The 20,690-nt window shown below is 36.2% G+C and overlaps 3 long non-coding RNA genes across 3 annotated transcripts; 2 read left to right on the top strand and 1 right to left on the bottom strand.

Moving 5' to 3' along the window:
• The first annotated feature begins 256 nt into the window (after positions 1-256).
• Positions 257-3,757, top strand: LOC128084274 (uncharacterized). The gene is made up of 3 exons (XR_008208420.1): positions 257-396; positions 2,249-2,362; positions 3,641-3,757. It is a non-coding gene; the product is annotated as an uncharacterized LOC128084274 (long non-coding RNA).
• Positions 3,758-7,765: 4,008 nt separating this feature from the next.
• Positions 7,766-11,560, top strand: LOC128084271 (uncharacterized). Its single transcript, XR_008208417.1, has 3 exons — positions 7,766-8,842; positions 9,006-9,169; positions 10,916-11,560. It is a non-coding gene; the product is annotated as an uncharacterized LOC128084271 (long non-coding RNA).
• A 248-nt stretch (positions 11,561-11,808) lies between these two features.
• LOC128084283 (uncharacterized) lies at positions 11,809-20,484 on the bottom strand. Its single transcript, XR_008208431.1, has 2 exons — positions 20,395-20,484; positions 11,809-11,952 (listed from the first exon to the last, which is right to left on the bottom strand). It is a non-coding gene; the product is annotated as an uncharacterized LOC128084283 (long non-coding RNA).
• Between the last annotated feature and the right edge of the window lie 206 nt (positions 20,485-20,690).

Genomic DNA, 20,690 nt, shown 5'->3' with positions numbered 1-20,690 from the left:
TAAATAGTGCTGCATAAGAGGCACACTTTATTTATACTGGCAGCAATAAGCAAGGGATTTACACTGATAAAAGAAACTGTATATCAGAATATGCATAAAAAGTACTGGAAAATTTCTCCTAAAGGTCTTTTGACAGAGGAATAAAAGACAAGAAGCAGAAGCAGGTTAGATGCATTTTAGAGTCAAGTTTTACTGCTTTTTTTACCAAGTAACCTTAAATTTTGCTTTTTTTTTTTTTCTTCCCATACACCATCTGGTGTCACTACCATTGAAGAACTGAATTTTTAGATGAAGTAGTATCTTTTTTTTCAAGGTTTAATTTTTTTTTTTCCTTGTTCATAGGTGCTCTACCATGTTTACTGGATTTCAGGTTTCAGAAAAAAGTGGAGTGTTAAGGTAAGTTACTACCTACTTCCCTTTTCATCAAGTTCTGTTTTAAGATCTCAGCTTACAGTCTCACAATTTTTCTTCATTACCAGACTATCTGATATCAAAGGACATGTTCTAGAAAAGCAATTTAGCAGAGAAAAACAGATTAATTAACCTCTGATCATTGTGTAACACTGGAATAATGAATGTATTTGTAGTTGCACAAGCCTAATTTATCTTTTCTCTGACAGAGGATAAAGACTTGTGTCAGTGTTCAATCTGAGATATTAAAAAAATCATGCATAAGCATAGACTCATAAGTGTCTCAGGATACTCTAATTTATACTCAGTATTCCTAGCATGGAAATACATATCTCCAGTATTATAGGAGGAGCTTCACAGCACTCCTCCTATCATAAGAGGATTAGTTAGGGTTGTGTTAGTTGCGTGGCCTTGGACAAGGTGACTGTTCATCAGCTCTGTGCATATTGACTCCTTCCAATAAAACAGCAAATTTCAGTAGGTAAGGGTACACGTCTGGTATGTCAAAAGAAAAATACAAGCACTGCATAAAGGGCTTTCTAAGATTGGCACTGATTTTATTTTGGATTATTTTTAAAGAGAGATGTTGTTGGAAATGATTCTTACCAAAACAGCTCAGAGTAGAGAAAGAATAACAAAGGATAATAATATAACCATACCAAGAAACTGAAAAAGCTATTTTTCCATTGACAGAATAATCAGCGGAGCGTGCAGGGATTAGAATACAGAGACAGAACAGTGTGGATTACCCTGATTTCCCCCAGGATTGTAATAATTTCTGCCACAACAGTAGAAAACCACGTGCACAAAATCATTAGACTCTTGAACCAAACAGAGAGTTGAGATATCAGTACTACCCCAACCAAGCAGAATAATATCTCAAGGAGGTCCCCCATGTGTACTCAGAATAACAACAAACAGCTCTACTTAGAGTATATGCTAATTTAAGCAAATAGGAAAATTGATATGAAAATCCTGAGCAGTAGAACAAGATCAAATTAATGAAGACTTGTTAAATGAAATGCTTAGATAACTCAAACTCAGTATTTTCAGAGACAGTCTAGTGAGGCAGTAATACCACAAGACCAAACTATCATGATATGTGTAGATAAAATGGTATCCTCCAGCAACGCATGATATATGCTACTCTGAAAGCAGTGTCTCCCATTTTATTGTGCTGACTCACAATGTTCAAGGTGAATGTTGGTGGTAAGGCAGTTGAAGTTGAACCTTCCTGCCAATATTCCATCATGTGTTGTTGCTGTGCAGTGGATGGCAGCAGAGGGGCAGTCTGGTAAAATGACATCTGACATAGAAGAGCATATGAAGCAAACTTGTGAAAATTAATTCCTCTGTGCAGAAAAAAATGACTCCCATTGATGTTCATCAATGCTTGACGAACATTTATGAAAACCAAACAGTGGATGTGAGCTCAGTAAGGCAGTGGGTGGTGTGTTTCAGCAGTGGCAACAGCAACTTGAAAGAAAAGCCATGTTTCAGGTGGCCATACAGTTTTTTCACTAGCACAGCATGCAAGCTCTTGTTCAACACTGGGGAAAATGCATAGCTAATAATGGTGACTACCTTGAAAAACAGTGTTTTGTAGCTGAGAATTTGCTTTATGAATTGGAATTATTGTGCTCATTGTATCTGTTGTAATTTCCAAGGAAATAAATAGGAGGTATTATTTTCAGAGTGAATTATATAATGCTATTGCACAGAAAGCATCTTTCATTCTAAGATGCAGTATTTGAGCTAACATATGGAGGACATCTCTGGTTGTTGAAGTAAGGAAATTTTCACCTGTTTCTAACCATTCTGGCTTTTTTGCCCTCAGAGAAGGGAGACTTCTGCCAAACCAGTGTTTTTCCTGTTTTGAAAGGACAACACAATATTACTGAAAGCTTATGGGAAGATATATGTTCTAAATCATCTGAAGTTTTCCTAAGGGGTAAGTACCTTATTCAGTAGGATGCATTCACAGAAGATTCATCATATTTGGAAGAGCTGGATGATATTTGTTATTCAAGCAACAGCATTATTTTCACGAGAGAAACTGCTCTGTGGAACAAGGACTCTAGTGTAATTCACAACAGTCGCTTTCCCAGAGGGATGCACAGCAGTGGTGTTCTTAATACCATATAGATCATCATCATAATGCATTAAATAGCTAGTGACAGACTGTATTGTCAATAGAGAGATTGTTTATAAATGGGACAGCTGGAAGCTGACTGCTAATGAGTCAGAAGTCACAGAAAAAATTAATATCAAGAAGAAGGATTTGAGTCTTTGACACTTATTTTTATCCATGAATTTCATCTCAAGTTGCCTTAAAAATTGAATTTAAAACTCAAACATAGTAGTTAATACATATTTCACTTCAAGCAGGAAACAACCTAATTAGAGTAAAACAAAAAGGTTGTACTTTCGGTGCAGTGTGAAAAATAGGCCACGGCACAAAAAGCCTAAAGTTAGCTTTAAATACTTTTTGATGACACAGAATGTTAATTGAATGAGTGTTTTGCATAATGAACAGGGTTCTTGCAGCATAATAGAAAGAAAAACATTAGAGAGCACAGTGGAATGACCCCCTCTGGAGAACTGACCCAGCTTTTAGCAAATCTCTCTGGGGATTCTTGATAATCAGTAAAAAGGGCCTTTAGGGAATCATTTCTCTCCTTTTAGCCACTGACACTGAAATTGTCATACATGCTTTAACAAACTGTCCAGAGAATTGTGATAGTATACCACCTACCAGGATTTCCAAGTGAAGCTGAGCACCTGGATGAGAATTGTTTCTCAGTCCTAGAGATAAATCTTACCTGCTGGTCAGAACACAATCTTAAAGCTTTCCTCTCACAAGTAACAATGATTTAATATTTTTAAAACTACTTTTTGCATCAGGACAATTGTCTGTCAGTAGACAGTCCAGCATTCATGGCACAGGTGATATGCTACCATACAAACAAATGTGTCTGAGTTTGTACTGGAAGACTGAAAATACTGCTTAAATAAATGGCAGGGACAGACTGAGCCTGAAACTGGGTACCATCACCAGCTGAACAGCAAGCAGTGAAATAAAATATATATATTCTCTAGATCTTCATCAGGAATACTGGACAAAGGTCTCATTAATTTGATCATTTTGTGTTCTGTTGGAAAGAAGGTGACATCCTCAGCAAAAGGTTGGATGGAGACCAAGGTTCTGAAATGCTGTGTGTTTTTCTAGGTGAATTATTAGGAGTCCTAGGATACCAACAGACCTCCTCCATTTTGTGTGCGCTTGTAGTAAACGGTAACTGGAGAAAAGGGTCAGGAATGCTTGTCCTTCTTCAGGTATGTGTCAAAAAAACAGGTAAGGATTCCAGCCTGATAACCTTATAGCTGTGTCCACAACATGACCGTTACCATTTTAGAATCTATGCGACTTCCTACATACAGAAACAGTTCTGCTTTTCTTCTGGTGTGGCTATTTCGGTTCATTTGAAATTAACTTTAAGAGTGGTTAGCACCTTAGAAGTATTACCATCATGATTTCTACAGAGATTGTGCCTGGATTCTTATTACTCTTAATACCACAATTTCTTTGGAGGGAGCTACATACTTAATTGAAGCTAAACATGTAATTGAAAACACATTTCCTCATTACAGGTATCCATCAGTACATAGCAATCTTAAGTATGCTGAGTCCAGGACAGAAATTTTATTTTTTACTAATATTTAAGTACCTTGGCTGTCATAGGATGTAATTTCTCTAAGGATTATGAACTACATTCCCACAGCTCATTTTTCACAACATTGCCCATGCTAATGCCAAACAGATCCACAAGTCACATATATATAACAGACTGTGCAGCTGAAGATATTTCCACAGCAGTAGCCCGTCATTCAGGTATCAAATTGTTGTGCAGTTTCTTTCCAGTGTTCTGTCAAAGCAGTCATGGCACTGGATATTCTTTTCAAAGCTTCACATCATCAGGTGATTAGCAATCTTGCAGAAATAAACCTGATGCCTTCACAGTTGTAAAGATTACATATAACTTTCCATTCAGGAACAGCAAGAACTAGAAGATAGAATACAAAAATTTATGTATTTATTATTCAATTTAAACAAATCTAGTTGGATGTGTACTGTGTAACTTTGAATGAAACATCCACCATCTCTAAAACCAAGTCCACCCATTTGCACATATTTCTCATTCCCAATAGATGTCTGTAAGTTTGATGGAATGAAAGAATCAAAAGTAAATCTAGTTTGGAGTAAGTATAAAATGCTTGTTCATTCATTTGTACCTCAAAGAGAAAATCAAGACTATTTAAAAACAAACAGTTGTTGGTAGGAGTAAGTTTTCCAGCATTATTCTGTTGCCTTTTGAAAGAGACCATGTGCATTAATAAATCATGTTTAGCTGCTTGCCCACCTACATGAAATGCAGATTGAAAGAGGAAAGGAGAAAAACTCTCCATCTGCTTCCTCCTTTCCTCCTTCTCTTTCCCTCCCTCTCTTTTTTGTACTGCTTCCCTCTATACCAGGATTAGACGTGATGTGATGACAGTGAATACTTGGTTACCAAAGGGAGATTAATTGAAAGGTCAGGTCAGCACAGGAGTACAGCAATATAGAACTTACTCTGTTTACAATACACTGAATATTTCAAGGAAGCTAAAGAAGGAAACAGTACTAAATGTGATAACTTGTCAAAAACCTACCTGTGGACTACCGGTTCATCTGTCCTATCTAATACATTACGTTTCGTGTTTTCCTCACACAATTATATTAACAATTAGATAATTTTTAAATTTACAATTGGAACGTACTAAAAAATACCGTATGTCTGTGCTGATCAAAATAAAAAGGGGGGGGGGGGGGGGGGTGCTGGGGAACTTCCTTGTGTCTTGTGGATCTTCACTGATGCAATCATGAGTAATGTGACACAGGGAAAAGGGAGGCTGGGGTCTTGCCATCAGCTGTGCCTGTAATAGTGGACATTCTTGTCAGATTCCTGTGCATCTTTTCCCCAGGTCATACTATAGCTCCGTTCTGCATTGCTCAAAGGAATGTGCATCAAGCCCATGGCATCAGCATGAAGGATGTAAGTAAGTATGTCTCCCAGAGTGAGAAGTGGTGGTGCTTTAACATCTGTGATATATACTCTATTGCGTGTGTTGTTCCACTGATCATTTGCCTTTGTTGCTGCCTAACTACTTATGCTCTATTTCTAGCCTCTATTTGCCAGTTTCAGCTTCCTTCTATTCGATCACTTCGTACCTTTATTTCTATAATGTTTTTATGTGAGTGCACTGAACTTTTACCAGCTGTCTTCCCCGTTTGCACTGGTTCCCTATGACCAAGTTATCACCTAGTCGTCTTCTTGTAAACGAAATAAATGAAGCTTGATTAGCATCTATCGGACATTATACTGGGCATTTATCAGTTTACTCTTGTGAATATGTTGTAAGTTTACCAAATTCTTTTTGAAATGGGAATCCTCGGAACTGAGCAAACCAATTTCACCAACACCTCCTAAAACTTTTCAAAAGTGTAGTATCTTATCTCTTGTAACCTTATGGCACATAGTATCCTAAATTATAGTCTGTCACGTTGGTTTAGATAAGCATTTATACTTTATTGTGAAGATATGCAGACAGTTCAAGTAGGGGTACCCAATCTGGGCTTAGTCTGTGCTGGATACTTGAATGCAACTGTAAGAAGAATTGCTTCTACTCAACCTTATTTATTTATTTACATCTAAAACCCTGGAACTGCAGTTTCATGGCTTATTCTATTGGAGCTGGATAGCTTGCATTTGGCACTTGCAATCTTGCTTTCCTTCGTATTTTACACTGAGAGAGCTGCATCAAGTGCTAGAAATGACATTCCCATCACCTGGTCTTAATGCACAGCCTGTGCAGTAATACAGTGTCTCTAATCACTGTGAATCTGTAATTCTAGGCCAATCAGATGAAGTATTGCAGTATTTTTTTACTTGTATCTTAAAATGAGATTAAAGTGGCCTTGAAAACTAACAGTAGCTTTAAAAAATCTCATATCAACCACAAACAAAGGAGCCCTCTAGAAAGAGCTGAATTTTTCACGCAGGTTTTAACAACATTAGTCACTGAGATTAATGTAATAATAATTTAATCACTAAATGCCTTTTGTGATTACAATAAAAGAACGTCCCAGGAATTCGTAGCAATAACTTGTAGTACTACAACTAAAGAATTTTTCCTCTTGTTTTATTTTCTATTTAAGTTGAGCATTTCAGCTTGTCTCCATTACATTCCTTATTTTAGTATCCCTTTGCAATATACCAATTTGTTGGGTGTATCCAAATGGGAAATTTAAGAGCAGCTAGAAACAAAAAAAAGTAAAAGCTGCACAATAGAAGATGTCATTGGAAGAAATAGATATTTAGATTTCAAAACCAAATCACGAGTGCATTGACAGCCATTAGGACTAGTTATCTGTGGGGAGTATTCTTCATGTGTAATACACTGTATTCAGTTCTGATACAAAATGAAATTAAAATATTTTGTTTTGAGAAAGGTAAATGTGTAAATTGTACTAATAGTTTAATTGTAATAAATACACAGTATTAAAAAAAATTTTAAAAAGGAATGCAAGTTAACACTGACAGTAAGTCTCCACAGTTTTATAATCTTTCTCTCTCCTTTCCATATTTCTACAAAGAAGTTGGAATTCTGAATTCAACAAAAAGAGAAAATGGGTGTTTTTAAAATATTCTCCTTTTTAGCAAATGGTCAATCTTGGTGACTACAACTTCATAATATTGCTAAGTATGCTTTAATCATAGAATCATACGGTCATAGAATCACTCAGGTTGGAACAGACCTTAAAGATCATCAAGTCTAACCATAACCCTAATAACCCATCCTACCCTAACTCTAACAGCCCTCTGCTAAATCATGTCCCTGAGCACCACATCCAAACGGTTCTTAAACACATCCAGGGATGGGGACTCAACCACCTCCCTGGGGAGCCCATTCCAGTGAGTCTGATGTTATGCCTTTGAAAATGGAAATACAGAAAATGGTATTAATGCCACATACTTCAAATGAAATTACTTCAAATTATACTGACATTTAATTAATTAAAAGTTATTCTTAGAATATGAAATAATTATGTAGTTCAAATACACTTAATTTATATGGTACTTGAAATAAAATCCACTTTCCCCATCCTTTTGAAATTAAGAAGGTTGAAAGCAGTTAGCATCTCAAAGAAGGATTTGGATACTGATAAATGCTGTATTTTGAGACCAAAAGGTGTGGTTTTTTGTTTTTTGTTTTTTGTTTTTTTTTGAAGTAAAAAACTCAAATGGATTTATTTTTGTTATTAGTGAACAGTAGAGTATTTCATACACTTTCCTTATTGCTCATACCAATTGGATTGAGTCAAAATTGAACTGTCATCACGAAATATTAGGGTGTTAACTCTTAGATGTGAAACAATCCTCATTTGATTGCATAAACTCTTGGCAATTAAATGATTAAAAAAAAATTATACAGGAAGATCTTCAAACTTTGTGCTTAATCCTTGGCAAATATTTGTTGACCATTTCAGATTTTCTTCCCTTTTATTGTGTATGGCATAGTCAAGATGAAAAGCACTCGGTAAGGGAGTCAATTTTCTTTAAAATGCAAAGTATATAGGTAAGATCCTTGTTGAAAAGATTTCTCCTGTGCCACCGTCTGTAGCCTGCCAGCTTACCAAGGAGAGTCACAACTGTTTATTTTCTTATGTTTTTAGAAAGGAGATCAAGCACTAGTGATTTTTAGAAATGGCATAGAGCTAAAGGACTACTGTTTATCCACTGTTGCTGTATCATCTTTGCTTTCCAATTTCTTTAGGTAATGCCTGACAATCTGGAAACAAATAAACAAATCTTCTCATCGCGCTCACCATGTGGTACTGTAACAGTAGCTTCTTTCTCAAAAAAGGACGGATGTATTGGCCCTCACCTCATTCAGCTCTCTCACTATTTTATCTTAGGTTGTTCACAATTGACAACTAGCTACTTGTAATGCAGATTATGCAGGCTATGCAGCGTCTGAGGAGGATAACAGAAGTAAAAAATAAAGCCCTCACTTTGGTTCAAATGAAAACTAGACTTAATATGTTCACTTTAAATGTCTTTCAGTAATATTCTCATCCCTGAATAAAGATAATTTCAACTAGTAGCCAAACGTAGAGGCTGTATAGAACTACTGAGTCACGATCACCTGAAGCAAGCACTGAGACAGCCCTGCGAGCACGGGTGAAGGCGATCCAGCTGTGTGACCAGAAAGGATGGAGCCTGGCTGCACCTCTGTTAGACCCCCCATTTAAGGACTGACAGCCACAGGGGAAGGGTCTCTCTCTGGAGGTCCCTCCTCTTGGAGTTTTTCTTGCAAGCCCAGGACACAGGTAAGCTTTTCCATTCATTTCCAATTATCCCTTTCCAATGTGATAATCTTTTCAGCCATACGTTCTCTACAGACCACCCTAGCTTATCTGTATACTTGTTGATTATGCAGAGGCCATGTTTTTAATGATGGGTTTATTTGTTTTTTTTCCTGATTGTTTCAAGAGAGTTTGCACATGGAAGCGTGACTGTGCTTGCAGTTCTGCAGTACAAAAGGCAACCAGGGCATAATCAAGGAAAGAACTGCCTAGGATGTCAGGGCTGGCCACTGACGGGGAAAAAAAATGAATCGGATGAGAACTGAGAGAAGTATAAGAAACCAAGCACAGGTAAGAATGTATGCATATCCATATCTGTTCCTTTAAGTCAATTTATCAGAGAACTAAGTATGCTTTGGCCGAATAAACCTGACTTCAATTTTGTGTTTTTGCTGACTGACTTTGCTAGCTGATTACTAGAATGAAATACAGTTGGCAGACCCAGAGGTTTGTTGAATTTCATGTCTGTTACTCGGGGGGGACCAACTGAAGACACAACCAGGGACCAGTCTGATCCAACCGTATCTCCAAAAGAAGTATATTTTCATTACTCACGCTCCTCCTAGCAAAGCTTGAAAAGCTCATCACACAACCTGTGGGCTGCACGAGCAGTGTGTCATGGTAAATATTATGAAGCTGCTGTGCACATAATGCTAGCTGTCACCACTTCTTGACGTGCTGTATGGGGGTTGTACTTAGGCACACTTTTCTACCTGCAGTTCGCGTGCAGTTTCAGTGCATCATCTATTGGCATTGGGAACATTTGGGAAGAGTGGAGTCTGCAGTTCCCAAAACAGTCTTGAAAGCAGTTAAAAATAACTGTGAATATGTCACATAAAAGCACTCTGAAGAGTCTGATATTTTTATGAACCTCAGTGCATGTTATGTATTAAAAATAGACTTGAGAGAAATGACAGCACAAAGTTAAGGGAATATAGATAGCAAGTGCAAGCATATAATTTCAAGATAAAGTTACCTTCAGAGTTGTTGTAAATCGTGTTAATTAGTTAAATAATTCATTAGGTCCAAACATTAAAAAAACACTTGGAAAATTATTGGTTTAGGTTTGAGGATAAGAGATACATAGGAGACTCTTTCCCCTTTCCCTTCTCCTTCAACTCTTTCTGGAATGCCTCTATTTCTACATAAAAAGTGAAGTTTAAGTTTTCAAAATCATGTTGAGATGTTATAAAAGTGTAATATAAGAAAGAGCAATATAAGAGCAACAAATAACTCAAGTAACTTTATATGCCACTTCTCATTTTCTTCCATGAAAGCTTAATTAAATTAGTACATACTTGTTTTATATTTTAACAGCATGTAAAATAAAACAAAATAAAAAAGAAAATTTATTATTTTGAAGTTGGGTTGAATATGAAATTTTCCTCTACTTAAAATAATTCAATGTTTTATGGTTTAATTTTTGCTTGATAATAAAAATAAAACACATTAAATTTTAATAAAGTAACTTTCAATTTATTAACAAAATTTCTGCATGCTATTAGTGTGGCTGCAAGTTGATCATAATAATATAAAGGAATTTAATTATATTCTATTATATCCAAATTGTTTTTTCTCCTCCAAAAGATGTAATGTGCAGTCAGGTCAATTCTCTGTCTCAGTTACGTTTATGTCAGTTGGTATTAGACACGTTTCTACCCTCTTATTGTAGAAGGGTTAAATTTGCTTAGCTGAATGTTCTATGGATATTTCAAATTGCAGAATTCAGACTCATTTCACTGAAATTAAAAGAGCCCATAGACCCACATAAAGTCAACAAAGGTAATAGAAGCCCCACGGCAACAATTCCTTCAGAAAACCTGTACTTTGCAAACAAAAAAAGCCCTACCTCTCCACATCTTTTGGCTTGCTTGTATCATTTGGAGCAGCTTACAACTTCTCTCTTAGAGAATTCCGATTTGTCTTGTTTTAAATGTACGTTAACATCTCAGCGTCTCGCAACCATATAATGGAAACCTTACTAATTATAATAATCATGGGAAATGAAATAATTTCTCTCTCTTTTTTATTTTTTAGAACTCCATGGCCTCGAAGTCTGAAAATGAAACACTAAAAACAGAAAGCACGAAACAACTACAAAAACTGTGTTGTTCTTACTGTACAGATTTCCCAGGAAAAATCTGTAGTAGTTTTAATGAAATAATTCAGCTTGCCTTTTTGCCTGAAAGGAACAATGCAGCATTATTATTTTCATACTAAGGGTTCTTGTCTGATTTCACTTGTGTTTGAACATGCCTCTGGGGCTTCTGAGAATGGCCAGTACCCTGTTTGATGAAGTAACTGGTGTCTGCACCCAAGATGAAACTTACCTCTAAGCAGAGTCAGCCAAAGGTCTCTCTACTGTTTAAATGAAATTAAGAGTTTATTCTGATCCTCTGCAGTGTATTAATCTTTCCTTGGGAAAGAAAAAAAAAAATCTACGCTGCACATTTCAGACTATATATGTTTCACTTAAAAGGAGAAAAAAGCCTCAGGTGAACACTTTCAAGATTACGTTTCAGGATTTTGATTTCCTTTTTCTGATTAAAATAATCAATCACATTAAATGAAATCAAAACAGTCAGAATACTCCCCTGTCTTGTAAAAACCCTATGCATCCAGTTCTTGAGCTTGTACGTGCATTTTTGTTACGCTGTGGACTGATAATTCTGCAAAATATTACAGTATAATAAATAGCATAATAAATGCTATAAATAATAATAAATAAATAATAAAATAAATAATAAACGCATAATAAATGCTATGCTTTACCTGCCACACCATTTTCGAAATGATTTCATTTTCTCAATCAGGAAAACAGTTCTTTTAGTTGGACCAAGGTCAGTTCATACTGCAGTAGTTTTCATGACTGGTCCATCCATTTTGTATCTCAGAAATGGGCGTCCTTGAGAATCACGTGGAACCCTGAAGTTGTTTGTTTTTTTTTTTTCTTTGTTAGTTTGTTTGCTGGATATTTCCTGGATATTTTTCTGCCTGAAGTTGTTCCTAGCCACCTGTTACCTGATTCTTCAATTGCATCAACTTTCTCTTCCGTGACAGTTGTTGGCATCCTGCTAAGGACGAGTAAGCACTCTTAGTTCTCAAAATGGTATAGGTTTTCACTTAGTTCAGTCCCTAGAAAGGTAGGGCAAAAATGTTTTTGCATCCCATTCTTTCTTAGTTCCAGAACCAGCAATTATTGAACCACTGTTTTTAATGTTGTTCAGTCAATAGACTGTGTATTTTCCTCTTGTACACCTCAAAATTAAAATAATTATGTAACAGATGTCAATCTATCTATACATGTAAATGCATGTTTTGGATGTATTTTTCTTGGGTTTGGAATAACCTTATTTCCTCTTAATTTGTATTTTAATACAAATAAATAAATAAATAAAGGCCTAATTTCATAATTTGCTAATTGAGCTTTTAATTATTTATTGCAGGCTTATTACACAAACTGTCCTGTAGAAAGCCTTGTACAGGCAGCAGCTGCAATACTATTTTACTTCTGATTTTCTGTGAGACCATTCATTCTGCCAGCATCCATAAGAGTCTTCAAAAAATTATTGTTGGTTACGTTTATTCTTTATGAACAACACTGGGTAGTATCTGACGACTCATTACTGAGAATAATACAAATCCTCATGGAATTTTCTCCTTTTAAACCTGCTAAGATCTAAGCAGAATTTGTTTATAATGAATGGCATTTTTGCCTCTATTAAACTGGTAGACCTCCATAGATTTGTTGAAAGAGCTGCAACAGTGTAACAGCTGGAGGACTGGTAGGTTGTTTCTCTGTTTAGCAAACATTTCCCTAGACTTTTTAGAAATTATTTGCATTTTCCTAATTTGCTCTGCTTTTATGTAGAAGAACTCTGCAAAAGAGCCTGTCCGAGTTCCTGCAACTGCAAGGCAAAACAGTCATGTTGCCCAGTACAAAAAATACTTATTCACATGTTAAATTGCACAACACACATTCTCATCTGCAGCTGTGAGAAATGCTCTGCGCAAAGCATTAGAAACATGTTTTATGGAGACTGTTTCCTTCTTTAGAAAAAAAAAAAAAAGTAGTGTTACTGTTTCTTGTATCCTTTATAACACTTAGTGAGGAATGCACATATGAAAACAGATTTAAAAAGTTTTAATGGGTAAAATTATTACATCATTATTTACACAAACTCCTTTTCACAGCACTGTTTGGCATTCAGTTATCTAAAGTTATGGATCTAAATACTGTTTATACCTCAATATGAAAACACATCGATGACACCTGTGTTCTGAAAAATGTTCTAGTTATTAAAATCTTCTGCAGAATGTATAGAGAAATAATATGCATGGATTGGTCTGAAAGTATGGGTGCCTGCTTATTTCTGTGGAAACTGCAACATATACAGTGAGCATAATAACACTATTTTTGATAAACTAACTTCTCGGCTAGAAAACAGAATTTTTCAGCATACTCACCACCATTAGCTTTGCATTTTCACCAGTAAGGGACAAAAGCCTGCATGCAGTGCTTGTGAATATCTACACCAGCAGTGATGGCCTGCTGTTGCTGTCGCCACCCACCACCTTGCTGTGCTCACATCCACTGTTTGGTCTCCATCAGCATTCAGCAAGTGCTGATGAGTATCAGTGGGCGTCATTTTTTCTTGCGTGGAGGAATTCAGTGACACACCTTTGCTTCATACGTATTTCCACGTCAGATGTCATTCTGTGAGCCTGCCCCTCCACTGCCATCTGTCTCAGAGCAGCCATGTGTAGCAGAATGTTGGTGGGGAGGTTCATTCTCTACTGCCATACCACCACCATTTGCCCCTGACATCATAGGCCAAGATAATAAAATAAGAAACATTTCCTGCAGAAACATTTCCCTGCACCTGAAGTCTCTCTGTTTGGTACTGACTGAGAATTGCATGTTCGTTTTGGTACTACATCTTTTCATCTCAAAACCAAACAGCTCTGTCAGTGCTTCACTCTATTGCACTTCTTTAAGCTGTTGCCAGTCATCTTCAATTTATTTTCTATTTTTTTTTAAAAAAAGCATTCTATTCTTATTTCCCAGTTTTTGGGCAGTGAAGATAGAGGGTTGACAGTCTTTGTCTGAATGTGCATCTGTCTCCTGGGAGCAGTCTAAGGGTATGTCTGTTAAGTGATACACCAAGATGTGTTGCATCCTTCCACAGTGAACAGACATGTTAGCTGGGCACATTCAGCTTGATATTTAGCAGCCTTGAACTTGACTGTGTTGGTAGTTGAAAGGGGAGTCATCATTTAAATGTCAGCTATATAAAAAGAAAAAAAAAATAATAACACCTGAGATGCTTCATTACCCAATTAAACGCCAAACTGCAGAAGAATTGCATTTGAATTTCAGTTAGGCACATGCAAAATATTTGCCTCATCAGGTAACTTCAGCAAAACAGTTGACATATATCCTTCCAAATCAAAATCTGATTTATTATCTGTAAGCACAGAAGACTAGTAATATGCTTTAAGCAACAAGATATCTGTGATCCACGATTGGTGAAGTGGTCCCAAACTGAGAAACACTACTTTGGGTTGCTCTTATTTTCATTGTGAACCGCAATACGCTGCGATTATCCATGATGTGTTTGAGGAGAACAGCAGCCCTTGAGCCAGCTGGCCTGCATCCATGCTAGCTGGGGAGAGTGGCTATATTTTGTGATTCTTGGTTAGATGTCCTGTGGGTCCCAGCCTCTCCAGCACCTTCTGGCTGTTTGATACCGTGTTTTTTCTGGATGGAGAACTTCACTACATTGTGAAGTTCTGATTACAGATATGCTAAAATGCCTCCACATTAGCCACCTTCTGCTCATTTCCATTGTTCAGATGCAAGATTTCAAAGACTTTATGAGTCAGAAAACCAAACAGTAAAACGTTCTTGGAATTATTGCTTTCTGCCTCTTGTGCTTAAAATACAGGGCCAAATTTAGCTTTTAAAAATCAACTGGGCTTAGTATTGTTCATATTGCTCCCACTGCCATGCATTTGGGTTCCAAAAGTTGCTTTTCAAATTAGGAGTATTGCTCTTAATTCTATTCTGCTTAATGTTTTTGTTTTGCATGGTTTCAGTGTATCTGTCACCTTGGCCATACTCCCAGGATCTGTCCCAAGTTTTCTTTCACCGGCTATAAGCCTGAAGTTATCTTTTCAAATAGAAGAAATCATTTTTCATTTTGCATTCACCCAAATGCCAGAAACATATTTTTCGTGAACTCTTTTCAACATTTTCATTAGTTTTGGTCACTGATATAACAGTACATGTGAGAGACAGAATTAAGAGATCTCAGAAGTGGGTCTTATATGTAAGCACGCCTTTTATTCAGCAGACTGACAACTTTCAACTAGCTGAAGGTAACAGCAGCATTGTATACAGATGCTTAATGCAACAGTATTTGTTTCATGTCTTCAAACAACAGAAGTACCAATTATACCTAGAGAACAAGCAATAGTCTCAAGTTGCCAGGTTATAGGTTAGATATAGGTTAGATATAGTGTACAAAAATAACTCCTCATTGAATTTATGAGGTTCAACAGTAAGCTGATCTGATTTCCTTGTGCTTGCTTTCCACATCTCACAAAAAACCAGAATCTCCAGGAGCTGGATTAGAAGCTAGAGCAGTGAAGGTTGAGGGGAAACAACATTACTATGATAAGGGGCAGCATTTAAAAATATCACTGTTGAGTTTTGTCCTGAGTGGGCAGCTTGCTAATTGCTGGTATCACCACAGGGGGAAATAGATTTTAATTCATCGATGTTGCTGTAATTCAAGACAGTATGGCAAGGAAAGATAATATCTCACCAGAGGTGCTATGATTACACTCAGATTTTGATTTTCTGACTCATAAATTCTTTAACATTTTTGTATTACACCCAGAATAGGTAAATGCTGATTCTTAGGGGAAAAACAACAACAACAAAAAACAAAACACAAAGCAGCCACTTGGTGTGAAAATTAAGTCCTACACCAAAGAAGCAGCTCTATACAACTGAGGAAACAACTGCAGTCCCCGAACAATGCAGAAACATCAATTTTTATTTTCATCTGTTCCTCATGAATTTCAGGAGTGAGTTGGAGACTTGCAAACCAGAAGGTTTTTTATACATTTTATGTCCTTCAGGCCCCAACTTTATTATGTTTCAAATGAGACAGAGCTGTAATTGTGGCACTGTCATATCAGAAATTCCTTCTTGGTCGCCCGTGAGCACAGGCGTACAATCTATCTATTGCAGATTGCACTCTGCTCGTATTTCAAGTAAATAATTGCTTCCTCTTCTGCACTCTGATTCTCTAACATCCGCTGAGACTCAACCCTTTCTTGCAATTCTTCATTTCCCTCCATAAGTGACATTCAAATATACAGCATGCATATATGTGGAAGTCATTGTCAAAATGCTATATTCACCAAGGGAAAACGTCCACCATAAAATTGCTCTGTGGGTTACTTCATTTGCAATATTTCTCCCTGGAAACATAGTGCCCCAAGATAGTGAGGCAGCAGGAAGTAATGAAATGTATTTTTCATACTCTCACTTTTCATTTCGACGTATCAAGCAGGTCTTTAAACTGCTAGTCTAAACTATTATGTCTTATTTTAGAAAGCCTTTATAATAATTGTGAATAATTAGAACCCAAAGTGCTAGCTACTTGTAAATGAAAATAAATGCTTAGCCCTCCTTGCAGAAGCCATTTGAAATGTTCTTTTTAAAAACCCATCGATTTTATTTCACGCTACTGGTTTATTTTATTTTACTTGAAATAAAGATATTCCCATAATTTCGAATGGTTAAAAGCTTCAAACCACAACTGCAGTAGAGGTGCTGTTACTCAGAAAAATTACACGTCTGAAAGAATGGGGGTATAATTTTTCAACTTCAATTTTTTTCTCAGGATTTGATTCTCTTTTCTTTTTAAGGTTAAGGAAAGAAATGAAGGCCTCGGTATGATAATTCTATTTGACTTTTAGCCCCTGCTATCTACATGCTTCTGGTCATTTGTAATGTCTTGGGATGTGAGCCATGCCAAAGATCATAGCAAAAAGAAAGCATGAGAATTACAAAAGCTGCTGTATTGAAAACTGTCTTTAGCAAGAAGGTCATCAGGAGACAAATTATCTAATTGAATTGAATGTATGTTAAAGACTAAGTTTAAATGTGCTTTAGGCATTAAATAAACACACATCTGCTGAAAATAGGCGCAATTCTTGTCTCCTATGCTCAGGAATACCCAGGAATTCCCAGCAAGTGTTCAAGGTCAGGTTGGATGGGGCTCTGGGGAACTTGGTCTTGTGTCTGATCGAGCGGTTGGAAACTCAGCCACTGACAGGGGTTGGAACTAAAGGATCTTTGAGACCCATCCAATCCAACCCACTCTGTGACTCCATGATTCTAAAAGAAAGTGCTGTACGTCTCAGATTTCTAAGATCCAATTTCTGCTGGTGTCTCAGTGTTACTCCAAGAGATATCTGTCACTCAGGTGAGGCTACACCAACGAGTAAAACATATCACTGTACAAGGTCACATTTACCTGCATTTTGAAACAAAAATAGTCTTCCTTGCGGAACAGTGTGCAACTTGCTTTTCACCATCAATGCTAGCTGAATCAGTGCATGGAAATGGGACGGGTCTCACTTTGCTTTATTATCTTTAAATTAAAAAGCTTGAAAACCTCTGATACAAGTCTATAATAGTGAACAAAACACCAGTGTTATAGATAACTATAAATATCTTTATGACTCTGACATTGCCTCTCACTTTTGCTGGCTTACTCATTTATCCACGACTCCATGAGAATCCTTATGAAAAGATACGGGCAGTAATTTGGTCTTCAATAATCTTAAAATAACTGCCTATACGATTATCTTAGCTATTTTTTCTATCTGAAAAATAATTCTCTAGGTATGTAGGTAGATTTCAAGGGAGGAATAAAGAAGCCTAAAAACCATCGTAATTTATTGTTCAATTCTGTACTCTTAAGATGACAATTTTTTGCTAAATGAGAGTAAGGATTCTTTTTTTCTGAAATGTACCTTACTAAGTGGAGTTCTGAGGTAAGAGATTTGCTTTTATGGGGTGCTGAAGATGCACTCTAGCTTCACTAATATTCTGATTCACTAATAGTGCTTTAACTAGACATTAAAAGAGCGGCTGTAATATGAAACTGCTTTTCCTGTTATCATCTTAGTTAATTTATTTTTAAGGCACACTAGAGGTCAGCTCTGCTAGTCTCCATAAAGAAGAGGAAAGAATATAAATAATAAAAAAGGATATTCACAGCTCTGTGAAAATACTCAACGAAGCCTGTGCATTTGAAAACAGTTTTTCTATGGCATAGTCTCAGAGTAAGATCTGTTTTTTCTTTAACAATTAAATACACAATTACACAATTGTAATATGAAATGAGAAGTGAATGATGCAAAAAATGGAATAACTCACTCTCCTCGTAAGTTATTTTTTTCTAAATTCCCCATTGCAGCTTGTTATTTTTTTCTATGCAAAACATTACACATTGTAAGTTTGCCACTTTCTATTCATGAAATTTATAAAACTATAGACTCACAGTAGAAGTTACTATATAAATTACATACAAGTTGGCTAACTGTCTTTCAGTTATGGATTAAACTGGCAAAATCAAGACGATAATATCTCATGAATTCTTATAACTATAGAGTTTGTATGACTTGGAAAAACTAAAATTAATTATTTGCAGATTGTCCTTAAATTAAAATGAATCTTTACTCTTTTTTTTTTTTTCTTTTAAAATTTTTGTAGGTATGTTTTAAATGGGTAATTATTAATGGTTGAAATCTAAGGGAAAAGGCAGCTAAGCCTTTTTTCTGCTTCAGGAATTTTCCGCCAGGGACAGCGTTACATTCAAAAACTCCACATGAGAGCCATGCTTCAGTGTTGAACTATTTCACATTGTTAGTGCTGAAATTACAGCTATATCCAGTTTAAATCCCAAGATAGCATTACCATGCATTTCTGTCTAAGAAGAACAGGCTAGATCTATGACTGAAAAATCAATTGGTCTGTAATTTAGTAAGGACATCAGGCCCCTAACCCGTTACGACTGCTAAAAATGGAAATATAACCTTGTAGTGGCACTGTAATGACTGAAGCAGGTGCAGATCACTGTAATCAAACTTTTTAGATCCTTTCTTCTCCTTCACTGAATTTTCATTTCTCATCTCAGTGGATGGAACCACCGTCAAGAGATTTTTAACCTGCTGTAACTACGTCAGGAGATTTTTAATAATGTCCACATGGTTTATTTTAGATGTCAAGAAGAAAGAAATTCGGAACTAATGCTGATGTTCCCTTAGACCTTTGTCAGCAAATGTCCCATGTTAAGCACATGATATTCCTTAAAAAAAAATAAAAAAAAATTAAAAAAAATTGAGGTAAAGAATAAGATGATAAACCAGTTGCTACATTTTTGAGAATTAGGTGTATGTTTTAGGTAGGAACCTAATGTGTGTGTTGAAAAGCTGCTTTAGTACTTTTTCTTCCTTTAAATTTCAGACAAGATTTGTAGTTTGCAGGCATGCGAAACAGATTTTGTACTGGTTCAAATAATCAATTAGTACTTTTAAAAAAAAATAAATTAATACAAAAATCTTATTTATGGCAAAAATATGAATTGATCAGCTGCTTCACATTTGCAGGGAAAAAAAGACTGTTTTTCTGGGATTCTTTTTAATTATCTTTGTGCAGCAGTTTTTAAAAAGACATTGCTTTATGAATGATGGCTTGCAACAGACAATCTCCTTAGTAATACAACATTTTAGTATTTACTGTCTGTAAGAAAACCCAGTGCTCATTTTTGAATGCCAGTCATGACTTCAGCAAGGAGATCTGCTTCAAGAGGATAGATCTAAGAGCCACTTACCTTACTGTTATCTACATATTAGTGAACTGACTTTGATTTATGACTACCAGCAGTAATTTCTCAAAGAACGTTGTACGTGAGCATATTACTGGTAATGCATTTCCTCCACATTGCATTTTTTCAGATGAACGAAGTCATTTGTTTTGTTACTTTCTTAAAAGATAAAGGTTTGTCAATGCATGAGGGAAAAAATACATTCATAAGCTATGCAGTAGTCCCAAAGAGAGAGAGAAACAGAATTTAATCAATGTAAATTTACTTGCCACTATCTTCACAGAGAAAATTGAGTGTATAATTGTAGGATGCATTCCATCTAGGAAAGAAATGCCCCAAGAAAGGTTGCCCTTTCCTCCCTTCATTTCCTTCCATCAGTGTACTCAGCCTTTCATACTCCTGTCCATGTTATTCAGAAAAAAAAAATAAAAAAATTATTTTGGGGCACTGTGAACCAGACCAACGAGCTGATCTAAATTAATTCATTTAGATTCATTCTCTTTTTTAAACAAGGATCATTTGAAGGACATTTCTTAGGACGCTTCCCTAAATAACTGTGTTCGTACAAAGCACACAACGAGACAAATGAACAACAGCAGTTACAGGAGCAATGATGGGGAAAAGCAGAACAGAACAGGAAGTTTCTAAGCTGTCTTCCTTGCTGAAGATTAAAATGCTTTTTTTTTTTTTTTTGCACTCGCTGGAAGATGCGGCAGCTGGTACTCAAGAGAGGATATTTAAATAGCACCCAACACTGAACACAAGCAGATGATTCTCAAGTACCCCAAACACCTGTGTGTCAAAGCTTTGAACTAATTGACCCAAGCACAGTAATCCACAACAGAGCAAAGTCAGTGCTGAAATGCAGATTTTTATGTTTGAACCAGATAGAATACATT

This window comes from Tympanuchus pallidicinctus, unplaced genomic scaffold (assembly GCF_026119805.1).
Source record: "Tympanuchus pallidicinctus isolate F22 unplaced genomic scaffold, pur_lepc_1.0 scaffold26, whole genome shotgun sequence".
Lineage (NCBI taxonomy): Eukaryota > Metazoa > Chordata > Aves > Galliformes > Phasianidae > Tympanuchus > Tympanuchus pallidicinctus.
Note: the sequence above shows the minus strand (reverse complement) of the source record. Positions and strands in the feature narration are given on the sequence as shown.